Below are 23,152 nucleotides of genomic sequence, written 5' to 3' on the forward strand. Positions count from 1 at the left end.
TCACACAGGCAATATCAAAATCACAGGTGGGACTCAAGCTCAGGCCTTCCTCATTCTGGAGTCAGATCTCCATCCACACTGTCTCTCAAACTTCATTCATCTCCCTCTGATCCCCTGGCTCTGAAACATTTGGTTATTCATTCCCTCTGTCTATCAGAGAAAATGCAAACTGAAGAAAATGTGTAATAAACCTCATCTTCAGGCCCACAGACAGAAAAAATGTGTACTGAGTGAATATAAATAACTCTATTTAGAGAGCGAAACGGAGGAAAGATAGTGTGCAATAATAACTTGAAGGGATGCTGTGGTTAAATGAAGGATGAGAAAAAATTTAAAGACCCAGAAATTAAATGTTGATTTTGTATCCTTGTGTTTCTACCACTTTCATACATCATTGTACTTTAGTTGCACTTTTTGAGTCTAGTATAGAAGTAATCTTGTCATATTTTAAAAGGGAATGCTTAAATTCTATGAACTATTATTTTCATGGTAAATTTATTATGGATATTAAAATTCAAATGATTAATCTTTAAGAAGTTAGATTATTCAAAAAAGGTATCTTCTCATTTAATTAATGTAGCTAAAATGTTACAAAATTGTTCCGACTAGACATAGATCAAATGGAAGTTCGTCAAAAAAAAATAAAGGAAGATAATGGATGTCAATTGTGAGCATTTCCTGCGCAAAAATATTTTATCATGGTGGATAGTGTGCTGGCCTGGAAGCCACAACGACATGGTTTCACATGTCATCTCTGACACATCCTGGCTAGGTGAACTTGGGCAAATTGCTTAACCTCTATGTTCTCTAGGAAACTCTCTAAGAATATAAGTTGCAGAGAAGGTGCAGGTTCCATTATTCAAGGGGAATTTCCTCACTTGAGAGTTCTTTGTAAATAATACACAATTAAAATTCATAAGTTCAGGATCTACTTCCTAACCCTAAGTAATGAAAAGTCAAAAGTGAATGTTAATTTTAAAAGGTTATCCCAAAAGTAAAGCCTTTCCTGAAGCACCTTCTTAAGAAACTCTTTGACACTACACGAGGAGATAAATCTTGATGAGGGAGTTAACAACTGGTAATCCCAAAAGGAGAGGATAGGCTGAAAAAAAAAAGAAAGAAACCATTATTGGGATTGTTTTTTCTACACATTACATAGATAAAATTCATGATGCATAAATTAACAAAATCAAGTCATAAAGCTAGGTAGTAATTTGAGTGACATCCCATGATAAATTTAAGTAATATGCCAGGTGGATAAAACTGATGTACTATTTAACTCCATTATTTCCTTTTCAGATGCATCTGCCATTAGTTGTCAGAAAAAAGACAGTTACAGACGTCCTAAGGATTTGACTCTTAACTTGACTCATCTCTACCAGTCACTGCCAGTGACCAAAAACTGGTCAGGATCCACAGACTTTAGAGTGAGTCCTATCCTGGAAGATGAAGCAGCTGGAGCTGGAAGTGGCCCTGAGAATGCATACAGGGTTGTGATTGCAAGAGCAAAACAAGTCCCTCAGAAGCAGGGTAAACTACCGCTCCCTGTAATAATAGAAGGTAAATAAGCTCATGAAGAGTCTTGCACAGTTAACATTATGAATTTTTCATGTGTTGATCATTTTCTCAGATTGTTGCATTCCAATCTTTTTTAGAAGATGTAAGCAAAATAAATGAATAAGTCATATGATGACAAATTTCATTTCTTGTTTCTCCTCTCATGCAGCCTATAATCTAGCAGGTGTCTTTTGAACAGGTGTTTTTATTTTCTCCTTTAATCAGTGTAACATAATACAGCTGCACTGAAAGGCAGTAGCTTAGACCTTGGTGATAAATTAGTCATCTCCAGGATAACTATGATTTGCTACTTTACTTTTCAAAATGTCAAATATTAAATGACCTAGTTAGTTGCTGCTTTGTAATACTATTATTAGATGCTGCATAAATTAAAAAATTTGTCTCATGTTCAGGTTTAAATGTTTATTTTGATTTTGTTTCAATAGATTTGTTTGTACTGTGACATACATAGCTATTTCTTCTTATTCTTCAGAAGTTCTGTATATATTTTCAGGCCTGGGATTTTCTCTCCATGTCTTGTTCTGAGGCACCTGAAAGTTGTACAGTAACTTTCAAATTCACTTCTGGAGTATTATCTGCATATCTTGCTTCCAAGATTTTGGTTTGCTGAGAAAAGCTTATTGAGTCATTTCATGATGGAGATCTCATGTACTTTTACTTCCCTATGCAACATGGCATCAAGGAAGAAGACTTGTTTTTCCCTTCTTTTGAGATGATCCTAGACAGTGGTTTCACATATCAAGGTTTAGGTTTTGTTCTCTGTCTTTTGAAATAACCAAATGGATTATTTTTCATTTATTTATTTTGTCCACTCACTGACTACGTCATTATTCTTTGTCTCTGAACTTAGCTCAGAAATTCATCTGTCCTGTAATGAGTTAAATTTAGGCATCTAGTTGTCCTGTGGATTATTTTTCTATTCTTGTTTCAAGGTGGTCTTCTAGTCTTAAAGGAGGCAAGTAGACACCAGAGGTTCTGGTCTAGTATCTTTATACCACAAAGCTATCCTTCCAGGATATCTGGCTTGTTATCTAAAGAAATCAGATCCTCTGTCTGTGACCCTGCAGGCAGACTCAAGCAATGAATATTTCTTAGTCACAAGAGAGAAGAAAGTGGTTGTTGCTAATGGTTCCTTCCCAGTTTCCAATGTGACTCACGTTGTCCTGATTCCCAGGATGCTATATATTCATTGTTTTCCCACTTATCCTTCCCTGTCCTTTGTTCTCTTATACTTCCCCAAATTCCATGGAAGCTATCCTATCCTATCTTGAATTTGTTGTCTTTGGTTAGTGAGAAATACAATGACCCAATTAATTGGTAACTGCTGGCCTAACTAGTGGATTGATCATGCATGATCACTGTCTCTTGGTTTACCTTTAATTTTGAAAGGTAAAGGTTTCATCTAGATTAAATACATAAATCTATCTTCACAGCTTCCTGGGATTTGGTCTGAAGTGATTTTCTCACTAGAAATGTAAATTGTATCATTAGATTGCAATTACAAAATAATTTGATGAATGCATAATTAATAGAAATTTCTTATATCTATTCCTTATTTTAAAAGAGATTATAATAGATAAATTACAGCTGTCATAAGTACCATTACTGTTAATGACGGGATTTTATTTATATAAGAAAAATAATTCTGAATAATATAAACTGTTACTTAAATATTCATATCAATTTAACACGATATTTGGAATTTAAAGGATCATCGGGTGAATGCTCAGAAACTTTTGATAAAACTGCACAGTAACAGATATGTAAAAATGACATTCAAATTTCTGATATTTTACTTTACTAAAAGTGCCTTTCATGCTACTATTATTGGAAATTTTTCAGAACTTAGTTTGTCTTTAAATGCATTTAAATTGGTTTAAAACATAATGCATTTTTCAGTGAACAAATAGGACTCCTTTTTTGCATAGTAAAGTATAAGAATCTTTAATCTGAAAACGGACACTTTTAGAAATAGTCTCCTAGTGAAATGTGTCCATGATGAATGCTAGAAACCTAATGATATTGCTGGATTTTCCTTCATTTCCCATATGTATAAAATGAAGACTTTTTATAATCCATAAGAAATAGTATGACTATGATAATTTTTATAAGCTAAATCATTTAGCTTCTAACTAGTTAGGTGGCATAGGAGAGGGAGTCAAGAAGACCTGAGTTTGTCCAACAGCAAGTCCTTATCTCAGAAGCTGGGATCCTTGGGTTTCTAAAGCAGTGCATTGCTAGATTCATTGACTACTGTGCCTTGAGTACCTAACATCATGAAGTGTTTTTTATTTTTAATGCTCTATAGTCACTACCATAAAACTTAGATTTTTACCCCCTACCTACTTCCCACCACCCCCTCCCTCCCCAGGATGGCATACAATTCTATATAGCATCTACACATACTTTCTTACTGAATACATTTTCACTGTAGTCATGCTCTGTAGACAAACTAAAATAAATGGAAGAAATCATATAGCAAATCAAAACATAATACACACACACACACATACACACACACAAATGATCTGCTACATTTTGTGAATGAATTTCATAGTTCTTTCTCTGAGTGTGGAAGGCATTTTGCCTTAGAAGACAACTGGGAATTTTTTTTTTTTAAGTTCTTGCATTGTTAAGAAGCTCCAAGTCTACCAGAACAAACTCTCGCACACTATGGTCATTGCTGTGCACAAAGTTCTCCTAGTTCTTCTCCTTTCACTCAGATGATATAAGTCCTTCCAGGGCTCTCTGCAGTCTTCTTATTCATCATTTCTTATGGTGCAATAGTACTTCGTTACATTCATATATCATAATTTATTCAACCATTCCCCAATTGATGGGCATTCCCTTGATTTCCAGTTTTTGGCAACTACAAAGAGTGCTGCTATAAATATTTTTGTACATGTGGGACCTTTTCCCATTTTTATGATCTCTTGGGGATACAGTTCTAGAAGTGGTATTGCTGGGTCAAAGAGTATGCATATTTTTTTAGTCCTTTGGACATAGTTCCAAATTGCTCTCCAGGATGATTTGATCAGCTCACAGCTCCCCTAACAATGAATTAGTGTTCCAACTCTCCCACATCCTCGCCAACATTTATCATTTTCCTGTTCTGTCATGTTTGCCAATCTAATAGGTGTGATGTGGTACCTCAGAGATGTTTTGATTTGCATCTCTTTAAGCAAAAGTCATTTAAAACATTTTTTCATATGATTAGAGATATCTTTAATTTCTTCCTCGGAATATTGCCTGTTCATATCTTTTGACCATTTATCAATTGGGAAATGACTTGTATTGTTGTACATTTGATTCACTTCTCTATATATTCTGGAAATGAGGCCTTTATCCCCAAGATTAGCTGTCAAAATTCTTTCCCAATATACTACATCCCTTCCAATTTCGGTTGTATTGGGTTTGGTTGCACAAAAATTTTTCAGTTTAATATAATCAAAATTATCCATCTTGCATTTCATAATGCTTTCTATCTCTTCTTTAATCAAAAATTCTTCTCTTCTCCATAAATCTGATAAATGTACTATTCCTGGCTCCCCCAGTTTGCCCATGGTATCAATCTTTCTACCTAGATCATGTACCCATTTGGACTTTATTCTTGTGTACAGTGTCAGGCATGGGTCTATGCCTAGTTTCTGCCACACTGTTATCCAGTTTTCCCAACAATTTTTCTTGAACAGTGAGTTCTTATCCCAGAAGCTGGGGTCTTTGGGTTTATCAAACAGGAGATTGCTATATTCCTTGCCTACTCTTGCCTCTTTTATGAGAGATAATTTGCCACATTGCATTTCTCCCTTTTTCCTCCCAATATATTCCTCTATCACCCCTTAATTTTATTTTTTTCGATATCACCCCTTCCTATTTAATTCATCCTGTGCACTCTGTCTATAGATATATGTGTATAATACCTCCAGCTACCCAAATACTGAGAAAACTTTCAAGAGTTATAGATATTATCTTTCCATGTAGGAATGTGAGCTGTTCAGCTTTAGTAAGTTCATTATGATTTCTCTTTCCTGTTTACCTTTTCATACTTCTTTTGATTCCTGTGTTTGAAAGTCAAATTTTCTATTCAGTTCTGGTCTTCTCATCAAGAATGCTTGAAAATCCTGTATTTCATTGAATGACCATTTTTTCCCCTGAAGTATTATACACAGTTTTGCTGAGTAGGTGATTCTTGGTTTAAATCCTAGTTCCTTTGACTTCTGGAATATCATACTCTAAACCCTCAATCCCTTAATTTAGAAGCTACTAGACCTTGTGTTATCCTGAATGTAAATCCACAATACTCGAACTGTTCCTTTCTAGTTGCTTGCACTATTTTCTCCTTGACCTGGGAACTCTGGAATTTGGCTACAATATTCCTAGGAGTTTCTCTTTTCATTCGCAAATCCTCTTTCAGGAGGTGATTGTTTGATTCTTTCAATATTTATTTTACCCTCTGGTTCTAGAATAGCAGGGAAGTTTAGCTGTCCAAGATCTTTTTTTGATCATGGATTTCAAATAGTCTCATAATTTTTAAATTGTCTCTCCTGCATCTATTTTCCAGGTCAGTTGCTGTTCCCATGAGATAATTCACATTGTCTTTTATTTTTTTTTTCATTCTTTTGGTTTTGTTTTGTAATTGCTTGGTTTCTCATAAAGTCATTACTTTCCATCTTCTCCATTCTAATTTTTAAAGAACTATTTTCTTCAATGAGCTTTTGAACTTCCTTTTCCATTTCACTAATTCTACTTTTTAAAGCATTCTTCTCCTCATTGTCTTTTTAGACCTCTTTTACCAATTGAGTTAAGCCTATTTTTAAAAGTATCATTCTCTTCAGCATTTATTGTGTCTCCTTTAACAAGCAGTTGACTTGCTTTTCATGATTTTCTTGCATCACTCTCATTTCTCTTCCAAATTTATCCTGCAACTCTCTTACTTGATTTTCAAAATGTTTTTTCAGCTCTTCTGTGGCCTGAGACCATTTCATACTTATTTTGGAAGTTTTGAATCCTACAGTTACCCTTTTTATGACTATTTAACCATATTCATCAGTCTGACTAGTTTTAAGTCAAACTACTGTGAACTAATTTTAGAAACATCAAAGACTGGATTATAATTTTAATAAAATTCCAAAGATCAGTCACTACTTTCCTTTAAAACTTAGGACAATAATTCTATTCAAAAAGAATATGATTGTGCATTAAGCATTATTTTTTTTTGCCTGTGGTGCAAATTGCATTTTTCAAAAAAATTGTTTTTCCTTCCCTACTAATTTTTTTATCTAGATTTTTTTTTTTTACTGTTTTACTATCCTTTCTTCCTCTGTGTACAAAATTACAGTTTCTGCAATCACTGATTTTATTTGTTGATGATGAATAGTCTTAAAGTCTAATAGCAGTTCTCATGTGTGCTTTTTCATATATACAATACCTGATAGTTCAATCAAATATAATACTGGGCAACAATTTTGTATAATTTTTTTAACTTTATTTATAGTGTGTATGATCACGTGTTTGAATCTAGTCAATCCATAAAAGAATTTAGTTTACTTGTAGAAATTCAATTAATTATGCCAATTTTATCCTTCACAACTTTACATTGGTTTTGCATTTCCATTAAAAAAGTTTATCAGACTTTAGTTAGATTTATTTTTACAAGGGACTTAATCTTATCTAATAAGAGAAAAGTTTTGATTTCTTTTGATTTTTGGCTTCATTTGTTATTAGTAATTTTGGAATCATTTGTTTTGCTATATAGTGAAAATGAACAGGATTTTTTGTAGTGTATCTGTCTACATATACAAGTGTGCATTTCTGTGTGTATATGTACATAGGTATGCATGAATATATGTATGTAGGTCTTCCTTCTGGGATAGAAAATGAAATGGCATGCCTTCTCTCTACAAAACTGAGACCTTGCACTATACTACATATACATAAGTGGGAGAACTATCATACTTTCTATAGTTTCCCCTTTTTCTGTCCATTTATTGCTACCAGGAGTGCAATTTCTATCCTAACAGAAAAAGGAACTGCTTTGAAGACTTGGTAAAGAAAGTTGAAGATGTGAAGTGTAGCTTTCACCTTAAAAAACCTTATTTTTTGTTGTTATTTTGCCTTTGAGCAAACCAGATCATTCATGTCAAGTGCATTTACCAAGCCTGACAAGCATAGCAGTGCTTATGTACATTCTCCAGGGGAAATTATAAGAGCAACGAAAACAAAACCTTTTCTTACAGTTGCATAGAAATAAGGTTGGTAACTTTTCTGAAAAATAATAAGGGGAAACTCCTAATGTTTTTGTCACGTGTAAGAAACTATATTTTCTTCCCTCCCCTATTCCATCACCTTTCATGTGAATTGCACATTAAAAAATTTTATCTCCTAGGAAACTTTGGAGGTGATATTATTCTTCTCAAAAAGAAATAATGGGAAAATCAGACTGAATGCATTGCTTTATCAGGAGTATACTCAGCAAGCAAGAGGGTAGCATTTGATCCATGCTGAATGAAGGGTGAGTGATATAGTCAAAAGAGCTTTGTAATCTCAGAAGGCAAGTTCCAATCCTTTTCTTTATTAACTACTACCATTATGACCCTGAATAACTCATTTAACCTTTTTAGGATTTAGTTTTTCTCATCTGCAAAATGAGGTGATTGTATTAATAGTCCACTGGATTTTTTTCTAGCTCTAAATCTGTGATAATTGTGAATACGTTGATGAAATGAAGGTACATGTGAGAATATTGATATCAACTAATTTTGTAGGTATATTCATTTTATATGAGCTCGTATTGATTCATGAAGTCAGTAATAGAAATAATTTGGACATATTTCTATCAGACTACAGTAAAAAAAGCAACAAGAACTTTTTGATTCCTTAAAAGAACAATTCATGACAGAAATTTCACTAGAGATTTTTTTTTTGATCGAAATGATTTTGAAGTTGAGAAAAACTACCGAAGGAAAGATATGAAAACAAAAGTAAAGTATGTATGCAAAAAAAAGAATCAGTAATTTGTCATTTATGAAAAATGTGTTCAGTGTGACATTTTTTTCTTTTTCACCAATATTATTTGTTTTCTGAACTCTCTGCCTGTCATTAAAACTGACAAACTTATAACCTCCACCATTTGTACATTCAAATTTTAATAATTTTTTTCACTTTTGATGGGGTTGACAATTTTGTTTATCTATCCTGACACAAAGATGGAGGTGTTTTTCCAAGTAACAATAATAACTAAATTATTTCTATCATACTTTATACTTAGAAAGCCCTTTATATTCATTTTCACATTTAATCCCTAAAACAGCTCTGTGAAGTAGAAGTTTTTTGTTTGCTTTTATTCAAACTACTCCTTGAAAAAACAGAAAATTATATTTCTTCACAATTTGTAAATATATAAATTATGCATGCAAAGTGAAATTGAGAATTAAAGTAATTAGATGGATATTCTCATTATTATCCTCTAAATCAAACTGATCTCACCTTGATGATACCCATCTCTATAACTTCATCATGCTTTTCTTCTTGCTTAGTTACACGTCCCCATGTATGCTACCTACCCAAAAGCTGTCTACTCTTCTCCTCCAAGATACCTTTGAATTCCAGATTTATCATTCTTTCACAAGTCTTTTTTGACTTTTCAGTCCTTTTGATTTCTTAATCTTCTGAGTTCCACTTTTTCATTTTCAACGTATAGGTTAGCATTTAACTGTATATTTATTTTCTTAAGACATTCACATCTGTTCTCAAATTATCATTTCCTGGGTCTAAGTTTTATTTACCCAACTAGATTGTAATTCCTTGACAACAGGGATTATTTATACTCCCTTATTTTCGATAGAACTTCCTTTTCACAGCATGTAGGTAGTAGAAGTAATTATTATTGTACTAGAAGTAATAGTAGTAGAAATGGTGATAGTTGTAGTAGCAGTAGTAATAGTAGCAGTAGTAGTGCTAATAGTAGTATTAATAGTAGTAGTAGTAGTGGTGGTAGCAGTAGTAGTTTAAGAAGAAGAAGAAGAAGAAAAAGAAGAAGAAGAAGAAGAAGAAGAAGAAGAAGAAGAAGAAGAAGAAGAAGGAGAGGAAAAAGAAGAAGAAGGAGAAGAAGAAGAGGAAGAGGAAGAAAAGAAGAAGAAAATGAAGAAGAAGAAGCAGAGCAAGCAGAAAACTAAATGTTTATTTGTTGAGTTTGCCATGAGTTGAAGTTTTGACTAAAATTAAAATTTCTCCAAGGTTATATTTGGACTAAAGCACTTTGATATTTTCTAGTCTGATTTTTTTATAAATTTTCAATTTCCCAGATTCTCTGAATAGCAAATAGAAATTCAGCATTAAATTATTTTATTATTATTATTATTATTAAAAACCATTAGAATGAAAGCAACGTTAAGCATAGAAGAGTTTCACAGTCAAATTCTCTTAAAGTGTTCCCTTTATTATCATAAAAATGTTTCTCCATTATCAGCTGCTGTCTCACATTTATATGCAGTTAAACGTATGGCATTCATCATTATACCACCCAAAGAGTACAGAAATGGATATTTCTGATATTCTCCAAAACACATTTTCAACCTTATACCCATCAACGAAGGTAAAGTCATCGAAATCTATGCTAAAGTGGCCCAAAATAGAAGTTTTGATGATGAGCTTTTTCTCCACTTAGAGGGAAAAATGGATAGAACATTGGGTCTGGAGTTAGGAAGACCTGACTTCACATGTGGCCTCAAATCCTTATATATCTGATTCCATGCAAGTCACTTAGTCTTTCTTAGTTTCCTCAAATATAAAATGAGGATTATAATAGCTCTTATTTCCCAGGATTGTTGTGAGAATCAAATGATTATAATTGTAAAAATGTTTGCATAGTGCCTGACACATAGAAGGCACTTAATAAATTCTTGTTTCTCTGATCTGAAAACATAAAGGCAATTGTCCTTTATATACAAGTAATCATTGCCTCTCACATTTTTGTAAGTACCTCCTAATGTTACAAAAGAGTTCTCTTACCTGGTTAGCTTCAGTATACTTGTCTTATCTAAGAAGTAAATGTGAGGTCCAATCTCATTCATAAGCAAACTTCCTTTCTTTCATATTTTTATGCTTGAGAAATTTTTCTAGGTTTCAGAAATCAGTATTGGAATGAAACAAGTTTTTTTTTTCCCAATTACTTCCCCTATCAATCATTCTTTTTATTTGCCTCATATTCTTTTTGACCCATATTGATTAAAATATTAACCTTCAAAAGCTTTTGGCATCAGGCTGCAGTCAAGAAACTAGGCGTGAACTGAGCCCTGGAAGCAAGGAAGCAACAAGTTAGAGTCCATCTTTGGCAATATGAATTAGCTCAGTTAATTGAAATTCAGGGCAAACTGACACCATTGCTTTTGTAATTTCCCTGATAATTTCCACTATATGATAATTAATTCAAATTACTATTCACTAGTGAATGAAGGGCAGCTAGGTGGTGCAGTGGATAGAGCACCATTGCAGGAGTCAGGAGGACCTGAGTTCAAATTTGACCTCAGACACTTGACACTCACTACTATGTGACCTTGGACAAGTCACTTAACCCCAATTGCCTCATCCTGGGTCATCTCCAGTCATCCTGATGAATATCTGGTCACTGGATTCAGATGACTTTGGAGGAGAAGTGAGGCTGGTGACCTACACAGCCCTCCCTCACTCAAAAAAACCAAGTCAAGTGCAAGTCATGTCATTATTTTCTCTGATGGCATGGTCTTCTTTGGCAAGGAAGGATGGACAACAACTAGTGAATGTCAATTATGTAAATTACCCTATGATAGGTGCAGACCAGGTTACCAAAACTATGTGGAAGAAGTGCCCTCTCTCCTTGAAGAATATGCATTCTCACCAGGAAGCCAACGGAAAATGTAGGAAGTTCCTTTATAATACATGGTAGCATATTAACAACTGCTAATTGAATTGTATACATGTAAGTATTTATAAAAGTTAGAGATTACTATAGCTGGAGATTAGAATAGGTGGTATTTAATCCAGTCCTGTTCTTCTCAACACAAAAAAACTACTCAAGGCAAATTTGCTGACTTAGTACCTCTACTGAACAATTGACAAATAGGTAAATTTAATTTATGTTTTACATATATAGACACACACACGTGTATATAAAACATACACCTGAAGGTGACTTTTCCCAGATTTTGAGCCCTGCCTCAGCCCCTTGCCATCCATATGACTTTTCACAAAAGGTTTTCTGTCTTCAGGCCTCAGATTCCTCATTTATAAAATGATGTACTAGCTCATCACTAGGGTCTCTTTTTGCTCTAACACTCTGCCTATTATAAGCAAGTTTACTGCAATTGCTTCTCCTTATTTTCTAATCTAGTCAGCTCTCTCAAATCTACGGTGAAAAAATATTTGTTGAATTCCTCCTATATTCTTATACAATATATCACCAATAGATACTGAAATAATAAAAGATGAAAGTGAGTGGTGGTACAAAATTTAGAAACTATCTAGAATGGCATACTCTCTGTGTGCTCCCGACCAAAATATCCAAGAATGTAGTGAAGGCAAGAATCATTATTACAAGATACCAAGAAAAGCTTTGAAGAAAGGTTAGAACTTTGAGTTGCCTTTGAGATAAGGGAAGGGATCAACAGGACAGAAGTGCAGTACAGTCCAGGAAAATAGAAGAAGCACAGGAGTGTGAGGAGGGTTACTGTAAAGAAACTAGTGGAAAAAATATAATGAGGTTAGATTTTAGAGGAAAGAAGGCAGAGAATTTTAGCCTCTATCTGGTAGCTCATACATAGCAGTCCCATTGTAGGTTCCTGAGTAAGGCATTAATATGATCTAAACAGTGTTTTATAATAATTTACTTAGCATGTTGTAGTAAGGATTGGTGTGGGGGTAGAACTGGAACAAAAAGATTCTGTAGCCCTTTTGTTTTTAATTAAACCACAGGTGAGTGACTTAGTATCATTGTGCTTATTTCCTAATCTGGAAAATGAGAAAGTTGGATTAAAATATCCACCCCTCTCAATTTTTGATCCTCTGTTTGAGGTACTAGCCCAAGACTAAAGTGGTAGTCCTGAGATATAAGAGGAAAGAGAAACACTGTGAAAGGATAACAAATAACAAATCAGATAAGAGAAACAGAATCCTATGTTTCAATGAAGCCTTAGAAGGACTTCAAGAAGCCTTCAATGAAGGACTTAGAAGAAAGGTTTTTGGCAGAGAGAACTTCTGCCTATTGGGAGATAATCCAGAACTCTGGCTACTCTAAGTCATTCATTAAGGCTCTTAGAGATGCAGATTCTAAATTGCAGGTTGAGCACAGGAATTATTTGCATTGAGATATGAAATTTTTCACTGAGAATTCCATATATCAGTTAAATCACAATACATGCAAAATAAATAAGTGAAAAATCATAGGTAAATAGACAAATGAAATGGGAATAAGAGATGAAGAAATGGCAGCTGTTGTTATCATTAATTGGAGAAGTGTGGAAACAAAGAGGAGAAACAGGAGTGAATCTAGAAAGGGCAGCAGAATTCAGAAGAATGAAGAGGGTTCTTTCTTCCTTTGTAAGATAGAGAAGATTACCTGGGTCACAGCCTAGAACAATAGATAACCACTCAAGGAGAATGACAAAATATGAATTTACACAGGTTGCATCTCACTTAGTCAAATACAAAGAGATTTGGAGAACAGTTTTACAGCCTTACCTGAGAATACATATATAGACATCTCAGATAGGAATGCTTAGAACATGGGCCGGTTGTGTCAACACTAAGGGGGAATGGAGATGAAGGGACCGTTTCCATTGGCCCTAGAGAAATGGGAAAGGCCAGTGTTCCACCAAGGTGTGGTATGTTGACAAACTTGACCCACTTTCTATTCATACTATGCATTTCTACCATTTTTAAATTTATTAAAATTATTTGTATAAGTAATGCTTTTATTGAAATCAAATGAGAACTTTCATTGATGTACATTGCAAAAAAAAATAGTTTGTTGTGAAATACCAGGGAAGATTTGTTTTTTAAAGTAAGATGAATCATTTTCAAATCTCTTCATATGTGTTTAAGTTTTATAAACTATGCTTAAACTAATATTTACAGTTGTATCTGAAATTAATGAAGAGTATCCTTTTTAGAAATGTCAGTTGAGTTGTTTTTCTCTATAAAAATGTTTTTAAATCTTTATACTAAAAGGGAAAAGTTAAAGAAACTCAATGAATTAAATCAATCTCTGGAAAATAGTCTAGAACGAGAACTGAAGGGAAATGATGAATTACAGAAAGACCTCAGAGGGTAAGACTCCTTTTTGTAGGCTTTTTCATCCAAACATTAAGTAAGCAACGGCTTAATTATTTTGCTACATCCTAAGTACAAATTCATTTTATATATTAACCATTTCATCAATAATTACAGTATGTATAATTCTAAGTGAACAAAGAGTTTTTCATTTTCATTTTATTCACTAAATTACTCCTGAAAAACAAGCCTTCTGCCCTGCGTCTTTGAAGCTATAGTAAAATTCTATATAGGACTTGTACCTTGAAATGTGTTTTTCAGAATTATACTGTAGAGCATTTGACAGTCTCTTGTTAAGTATACTATTTCTGCACATAAATGTTTCTATAAGGTAAGTCTCTATGTTCTCCATCCTAATTTATTTCCTTCATTGTTTAATTAATTTGGTTGATTTGTCATTCATTCAAAAAGTTTTATTCAACATCTGTTGCATATAAAGTACTGTACTTGTCCCTGGAGGGACAGAGATGTATGATTAATGTGCAGTTCCTTCTTTAAAGGTGATTCTAGTAAAAGAGGTAATGTAGGGATTCAAATAACATGTGCAAATAAGAATGTGGTAAGTGCTTAAGATTTGTCTGAAGAAAATGCAATCAGAGACTGAAAGAGGGCTAGGCCTCTACTTTGTAAGATCAACAATATTCCATTAAGGATATGACTTTTGAGCTAGACCCTACAAAATATCTTGCCCTGGAATTGAGGGCCCTTCAGAATGTGGCAGCAGCCTGCCTTTCCACACTTAAATTATGTTATTACCTCTTCTACAACTTAAGATACTGTGAAACTGCACTATTCTCTGTCCTTCAAAACATGCCCTATGCTTTCCCATCTCTGCCCTGTGCCTGTGATATTCACCCATGGCTTCTGCACTCATCATCACCCAAGTCTACCTTCTCTTTGAGGCCTATTCTGATCTGTGTTGTTGATGATGAATGACCTTTATCATCAGATTTGACATCAAAATGTCTATTATACTCCCCCAAATCTCTTACACTTTGTTATATATCTCAAATATCTACACATATACCTTACATTCCACTTGAGTGAGAGCATGAACCAGTGTCTGCCTAAATTTTGTATTCTATCACAATCTTTAAGCACAAGCATTTAATGATTTCTAATGCAGTTCCAATAGATGAATTTTAATTGAATATGGCAAGAGGCCATCACTGTTGAGGTATCAGATCCTCTGATCACAGGCTAGAGGCTGCCATTTCATTGGCAGAGGAGAGTCTCTAAATCATCACGCATTTTCCAAGACTGTAATTCAGTTGTGTTATGGTTAAATTAGGTTTTGGTGGGCTTCTACTGAACTGCTTTTTCAAGTACTAGCTCCAAATGCATTCCCTGTTCCAACCCATCAATTCACAGAGTAACTTTTGAGATCCAATTAACTTCTCAAGTTAGGGACTACCTATATTTACATCACTAATGGAACATTTTAAATGAAATTTTGTATTCTAATAATATTAAATGATGTCATTAGTGTTTTGTGGGCTGAGACCACTAAATACTTCACCACCTACTTTATACAGATATACAATTAAAATGACCAAGGCACAACTCATCACTGCAAAATATCTGTTTTTCAGAATAAATGTATTACTGGAAGGTATCCCTCCTTCTACAAATATGACAGCATAACCAGTAATCATTTAGAGAATATTCTACAATGAAGTTATGTTGGTCAGGAGCTGAGGATGAATATACAACTTTTGAAACAGACATGAAATTATTAGTGAGGCTGCTGTTTCTCTGTTTTAGTTTTAAAAAATACTGTCTGTTGAGTTGGGTGATGTCAAGAACTCTTTTAGATTTGTTTTCCCTTCTATGACTGAAAATAATTTAAGGTAGTGGGTCAAAAATAAGACTTTTTTGTATAATATTTAAACTATAAAGAGTTTCACTAAATTATTCTGTTCATTCTCACAAATTTAAAAACCTGTGGAAAACAACAAACAATAAATTAAGAGAATATGAAGGGGTCTTTTCTTCACTTTCCTCATCTTCAAAGTCATCATCATCATCATCATCATCTTCATCATCTTCTTCTTCTTCATCATCTTCATCTTCTTGAGACAGTTTTACTTTTTTGGGGGGAACCTTGATACCAACTCCAGGAGCAGATCGTTTGCCAGACATATTTAAGTGTTTCATATCATCTTCCTCTTCATCATCTGATTTTGCATCTTCCTCCAGTGAAGAAATCTGTTCGTGATGCTGCAGCAAAAATAGGCACAAAAATCAAACCAGAATGGAAAATATTCAAAGCTGTCCACACCAAAATCAAAAGGTCAAGAATCCTTCTAAAAGCAGGACAAGACTCCCAGGACTCCCAAATGACCTACTTCTCTAGAGGATATTAGAGCAAAAATGCAGACAAGCATTGAAAAGGGTGGTTCCCTCCCAAAAGTGGAAGGCAAATTTATCAGCTATGTAAAGAATTGCTTCCAGATGTCTGATCAGGAGGCTATTCAAGATCTCTGGCTGTGGAGGAAATCTCTTCAAGAAAATAAGTTTGAACAGTTTGTTAAAATTTTCCATCTTATTTCTGTAACAGTTTATATCTAGCTGTTCTTTTTATAATGCAGAGTGAGAACTTTCCCTATCATGTCTGATAAATGTCATCCACATTACTTTACCAAGAATGTGTTGTCCAAAATGCCTTTTTAATTTTCAAAGATGGAACTCCACCCTTTGCTTCATTTAAGTATGTATGGAATGTTATATTAGGGCATAGTTGTAGTGGTGGGCAGAGAAATAGAAATAGTGGGGAGAAAGAAGATGTTGTTTACCAGGAGAGTGTGAAGCAGCCATATTCTGAAATGGATAGAGAAATTAATGGGATAAAAAATAAGCTAATTCTTTATATTAAAAAATGTATAATGACTTTACTTTGTGTTCATTTTGAAAGAGTTACACTTTGTATCAGGGCATTGTACACCAATATTCTTGAGATTTACATCTTTCTCATGCTTGGAAGGCAACACTTTCTGTTTAAGACCTTATCACATCTTGCTTCTCTTAGGAATTCAGTAAACAAGCTTGAGGACTTCATATCTTCCTGAAAATTCTGGGCTCCAGTGACTTTCTATCTAGATTTGTGTTAGAAATTTTTTCTCTTCTGCTATTATAGAATTTGTATCAAATAGAATGTATCTAAATATATTGTATTAAAAGTCCTTCTCAAGGATGTAAAAGCTTTGTCAAGTGGGAGAAATATTTCACTTGTTTTGTTCATAAATGAAAGTTGAAAAGACACAGGTTTAGATTTGATGTAAAGAAAATCTTTCCAACAATTAGAGTGTTTCCAAAGGGAAATAGGTTGTTTGAAGAAATAGAATGCCAAAAAGCCTTTTAGGGAGAGTATTTGCAGGGAGTCTTAGAACTTCTGAGCTCCCTCTAACACTCTGCTTCTGTAATCCTAAAGATAGCCAAAATCCCCCCCCCCCACAAAGATGAATAATAAGCAGAGACAATTTGAAAATCAGTAGCTATGTAAGAGATTTTTAAAAGACAAAAAGTAAATAAAGCAAAGTCTGCATGCAAAATGATTACTGCTGATATTAAGAAACTTCATAATACAACATAAAGCTAAAAGTTAAGGGTATTCTGTAAAAACTGGTCTTGAGCTGATTTAAGAGAGGGAAGGACTCTAGGACTTAAGAGATCTTCATTTCATTCCACCAGTAAGTGGGTGAGAATCATTTTATAGCAGTATGACCTATACATTGCTCTTCTGTTTTAGGGAAACAAAGATTTTCCCCAAGCTTGAAGAGTAATAACTTGACTATTTCATCTAAAACTATTTCTTTCTATTTTTCAAGATTCTAGTATTTGATAGCATTGAGACCTTTCCCCAACTCTTATATCTTTTTGAAAAATATCATCATTGTTCAAATGAGGTATCACTGGCAATTCTTAAAGTACTATGTAAATGCTAACTAGTAGTAGTAGCACCATTTTTTCTATAATATCAAGTAACCCATTAGAAACATTTTATCTTGCTATCATTAATGTTCCTAGCTGATACCTGCTGTCTTGCATTTGTCATTGATATTCATCAAAAAGAATTAAGTTCTTAACATTTACTTTGATTTTGCTCTTTGGAAGCCAGTTGTGTCCCACTTTTTATTTATCACTTATTTCAGTCAGTCATCTAACCCCTGGGTCTGAAGGAAAACAGGTAGAAGTCCTTTTGAGCTTGGTGGTTTGCTCTGTTGAAGCACTTGGGGAGCAGGAAGAAGGCCACTACACAATCAAAGCTCTGGCAAATGTGGTGTATTCCCTGGGTATTGTCACCTGAGTTTTGAAGGTGAGAAAGATATGATTTTCTCCAGCTCTGTAATCAAACATCCTACCATGTGACATTTGAAATGGCATAAATGTATTTGCTTGAAGCAAAAAACCAAACTGGGGAAACTGGACAAAAGGAAAAGGAAGTACAAAAACAAACTGGAGAAAATAATTCCTTAAAAGGAATAATTGGACAGATGGAAAAGGAGATGCAAAAGTTAACTGAAGAAAACAATTTGATAAAAATTAAAATTGGGCAAGTAGAAACTAATGACCTTATGAGACATCACTAATCAGTCAAACAAAATCTAAAGAATGAAAAGATAGAAGAAAATATAAAATATCTAATTGGAAAAAACTGACCTGGAAAATAGATACAGGAGAGAAAATTTAAGAATTATTGGCCTACGAGAAAGCCACGATAAAAATAGAGTCTGGAAGCTATCTTCCAAGAAATCATCAAGGAAAAATGCCCAGAATTGCTAGATGCAGAGGGCAAAATAGTCATTGAAAGAATCCACCATTCACCTCCCAAAAGGGATACCAAACTAAAAACACCAAGAAATATTGTTGTCAAATTCTAGAGCTATCAACTGAAAGAGAAAATACTACAGGAAGTCAGAAAGAAACCATTCAAATATAAAGGAGCTACAGTCAAGATCACACAGGACTTGCAACTTCTACATTAAAAGATTGAAGGAAATGGTATATGTTATTCCGTAAGGCAAAGGATCTGGGACTAGAACCAAGGATCAAATACTCAGCAAAGTTCAGCATAACATTTCAGGCAAGGAGATGAATATTCAGTGAAATAAGGGATTTTCAGACCTTCCTGATAAAAAGGCCAGAACTCGATCTTCAAACATAGGTCTCAAGAGAGGCATAAAAAGGCAAACAGGGGAAAAGAAAAACTTGTTACTCAATTTGGGCAAACTGCTTACCTCCCTGTAAGAGAAGATGACACTTGTTAGTCTTGATAATAGTACATCTATTATGAAATATAAAAGATATATACATAGATAGAGGGAATGGGTAAAAAGTAAATGCTGTGATAATAAAAAATGTGATTCAAGCATGAGAAGGGACTGTAACAGGAGATGCGAAAAGGAGAAAGCAGAAAATGGTAAATTGCATCACAGGAAGAAGTACAAAAATTATAGTAGAGGGAAAGAGGGGAGGGAGATGAGCATTGTTTGAGAGGTCCTCTCATCTGATTTGGTTCAAGAAGGAAACAATAAACTTAACCAATTACATCAATCTAATTAGCTATATAGGAATTAGGAGGGGAAGGGAGAGGAAAAGGGAGGGGAATGTAAAAGAGAGGGAAAAAGTATTAAGGATAAAGGGGAGTAAAAGCGAGTGGGGCTGAAAAAAAGGAAGGGAAGACTGCAGGAGTTGGTGATCAAAAGTGAAAATTTTATTGAGGAGGGGAAGGGCGGAAAAGACACAGATTGTAATCGTAACGGTGAATGTGAATGGATTGAACTCTCCAATAAAACGGAGATGGATAGCAGAATGGATTAAAAGTCATAATCCAATAATATGTTGTTTATAAGAAACACATCTGAAAGGGAGGGAGGAGATACACACAGGTTAAAGGTAAAAGGTTGGAGCAGAATATATTGGACTTCAGCTGATGTAAGAAAAGCAGGGTTAGCAATTCTAATTTCAGACAAAGTAAAAGCAGAAATGGATATAATCAAAAGAGATAGGGAAGGAAAGTATATCATGCTAAAAGGCACCATAGACAATGAAACAATATTATTACTAAACATGTATGTTCCAAGTGGTACAGCATCCAGATTCTTGGAGGAGACGTTGAGGGAGTTGCAGGAAGAAATAGAAAGCAAAACCATATTAATGGGGGACCTTAACATCTCCCCCTCTGAACTTGATAAATCTAACTTTAAAATAAACAGGAAAGAAGCTAAGGAGCTGAGTACAACTCTAGATAAGATAGATATGATAGATCTCTGGAGAAAACTGAAAGGGGATAGAAAGAAATATAGCTTTATCTTGCAGTACATGGCACATGTGCAAAAATTGACAATGTTCTAGGGTATAAAAGCCTCACAATCCAGTGCAGAAAGGCAGATATAGTCAATGCATCATCCTCCGATCATAATGCAGTAAAAATTATATGTAATAAAAAGCCATGGAATGATAAACCAAAAACTAATTGAAAACTAAATAATCTAATCCTAAAGAATTCGTGGGTTAAACAACAAATCATAGACACAATCAACAACTTCATTCGGGAGATTGACAATTATGAGACAACCTTATGGGGTACTGCAAAAGCAATTCTTTGGGGAAATTTTCTATCTTTGAATGTCTACATGAATATAATAGAGAAAGAGGAGATCAATGACTTGGGCATGCAGCTGAAAAAGCTAGAGAAAGAACAAATTGAAAATCCCCAAATAAATACCAAATTAGAAATACTGAAAAACAAAGGAGATATCATAAAATTGAAATTAAGCAAACTATTGAACCAATAAATAAAACTGAGAGTTGGTTTTATGAAAAAATTGATAAAATTGATAAACTTTTGGTCAATTTGATTAAAAAAAAGAAGGAAGAAAACCAAATAACCAATATCAAAAACGAAATGGGGGAACGAAATGAGGAGGAAATTAAAACAATAACTAGAAATTACTTTTGCCCAACTTTATGCCCCATAAATTCGACAATATAAATGAGATGGATGAGTACTTTAAAAAATATAAATTGCCCAGATTAACAGAAGAGGAATTTGAATGCTTAAACAACCCAATCTCAGAAAAAGAAATTGAACTAGCCATCAATGAACTCCCTAGGAAAAAAATGTCCAGAGTCATATGGATTTACATGTGAATTTTATCAAACATTTAAAGAACAGTTAATTCCAGTATTACATACACTATGTGGGAAAACTGAGGAAGAAGGAGTCCTCCCACATTCTTTTTGTGACACAAATATCGTTTTGATACTTTAACCAGGAAGAGATAAAACAGAGAAAGAAAATTATAGACCAATTTCTCTAATGAATATAGATCCAAAAATTTAAAATAAGATTTTAGCAAAAAGAATACAGCAGCTTATCATCATAATAATACATTATGATCAGGTAGGATTCATACCAGGAATGCAGGTCTGGTTCAGTATCAGGAAACTTATTAGCATTATCAATCATATCAAAAACAAAACAAACAGAAACCACATGATTATCTCAATAAATACAGAAAAAGCTTTTCACAAAGCACAACATACATTCCTATTAAGAACACTGGAGAGTACAGGAATAAAGGGAACTTTCCATAAAGTAATAAGTAGTATCTATATAAAACCTTCAGCAAGTATTATATGCAATGGAGATACACTAGGTGCATTTCCGGAAAGATCAGGGGTGAAACAAGAATGTCCATTATCACCACTGTTAATTTTAGCTGTAGAAATTAGAGAAGATAAGGAAATTGAAGAAATTAGAATAGGCAAAGAAGAAACTAAGCTATTACTCTTTACAGATAATATGATGATATACTTAGAGAATCCCAGAGAGCAAAGTAAAAAACTACTTGAAATAATAAACAACTTTGGCAAAGTTGCAGGTTACAAAATAAACCCGCACAAATCTTCTGCATTTCTATATATTAGTCACAAAGCCCAACAGCAAGAGATAGAAAGAGAAATCCCATTTATAGCAAGGGTAGACACTATAAAATATTTGGGAGTTTACTTGCCAAAACAAACTCAAAGACTATATGAACACAATTGCAAAACATTTTTCACACAGATAAAGTCAGATATAAGTAAGTGGAAAAACATCAGTTGCTTGTGGGTGGACCGAACCGAAATAATAAAAATGACAATTCTCCCTAAATTAATTTACTTATTTAGTGCCATACCAATCAAACTATCAGATAATTATATTCGAGAGCTAGGAAAAGTAATATCAAAATTCATCTGGAAGAACAAAAGGTCCAGAATATCAAGGGGACTAATGAAAAGAAATGCTAGGGAAGGTGGCCTAGTGCTACCAGATCTCAAATTGTATTATAAAGCAATAATTATCAAAATCACTTCATACTGGCTAAGAAACAGAAGGGTAGACAAGTGGAATGTGTTAGATACTAAAGACACAGTAGTTAAGGTATACTGTTTGATAAACCCAAGGACTCCAGCTTCTGGCATAAGAACTCACTGTCCAACAAAAATCGCTGAGAAAACTGGATAACAGTGTGGTGAAAACTAGCCATTGACCATTGCCTGACACCATACACAAGAATAAATTCCAAATGGGTACACAATCTAGGTATAAAGATTAATACTATGGACAAATTGGTGGAGCAGGTAATAGTGTGTTTATCAGATTTATGGAACAGGGAAGAATTTTTCATTAAAGAAGAAATAGAAAGCATAAGGAAGTGCAAGATGGATAATTCTGATTACATTAAACTGAAAAGTTTTTGCACAACTAAACCCAATGAGACCAAGATTCAGAGAGATGCAGAAAACTGGAAAAGAATTTTTGCAGCTAGTGTCTGTGATAAAGGCCTCATTTCTAAAATATATAGAGAAGTGAGTCAAATGTACAAAAATACAAGCCTTCCCCAAATGATAAATAATGAAAAGATATGAACAGGCATATTTCAGAGGAAGAAATTAAAGGTGTCTATAGTAATATGAAAAAATGCTTTAAATCACTATTGATTAGAGAGATGCAAATAAAAACAATTCTGAGGTACGCCATCACACCTATGCGATTGGTAAACATGACAGAATAGGAAGATGATAAATGTTGGAGACGATGTGGGAGAGTTGGAACACTAATTCATTGTTGGTGGAGCTGTGAGCTGATCCAACCATTCTTGAGAGCAATTTGGATCTATGCCCAACGTGCTACAGATATGTGCATACCTTTTGACCCAACAACATCTCTTTTAGGACTGTATCCCAAAGAGATCATAGAAAGGGAAACGGGTCCCACATGTAC

At 34.0% G+C, this 23,152-nt stretch overlaps 1 pseudogene; it reads right to left on the reverse strand.

Annotated features, from left to right (window-relative positions):
* LOC140512186 (nucleophosmin pseudogene) overlaps nt 1–16,110 on the reverse strand; it is a 355,194-nt pseudogene extending 339,084 nt beyond the window's left edge.
* Between the last annotated feature and the right edge of the window lie 7,042 nt (nt 16,111–23,152).

The sequence above is a fragment of the Notamacropus eugenii genome, chromosome 6 (assembly GCF_028372415.1).
Source record: "Notamacropus eugenii isolate mMacEug1 chromosome 6, mMacEug1.pri_v2, whole genome shotgun sequence".
NCBI classification, from domain to species: domain Eukaryota; kingdom Metazoa; phylum Chordata; class Mammalia; order Diprotodontia; family Macropodidae; genus Notamacropus; species Notamacropus eugenii.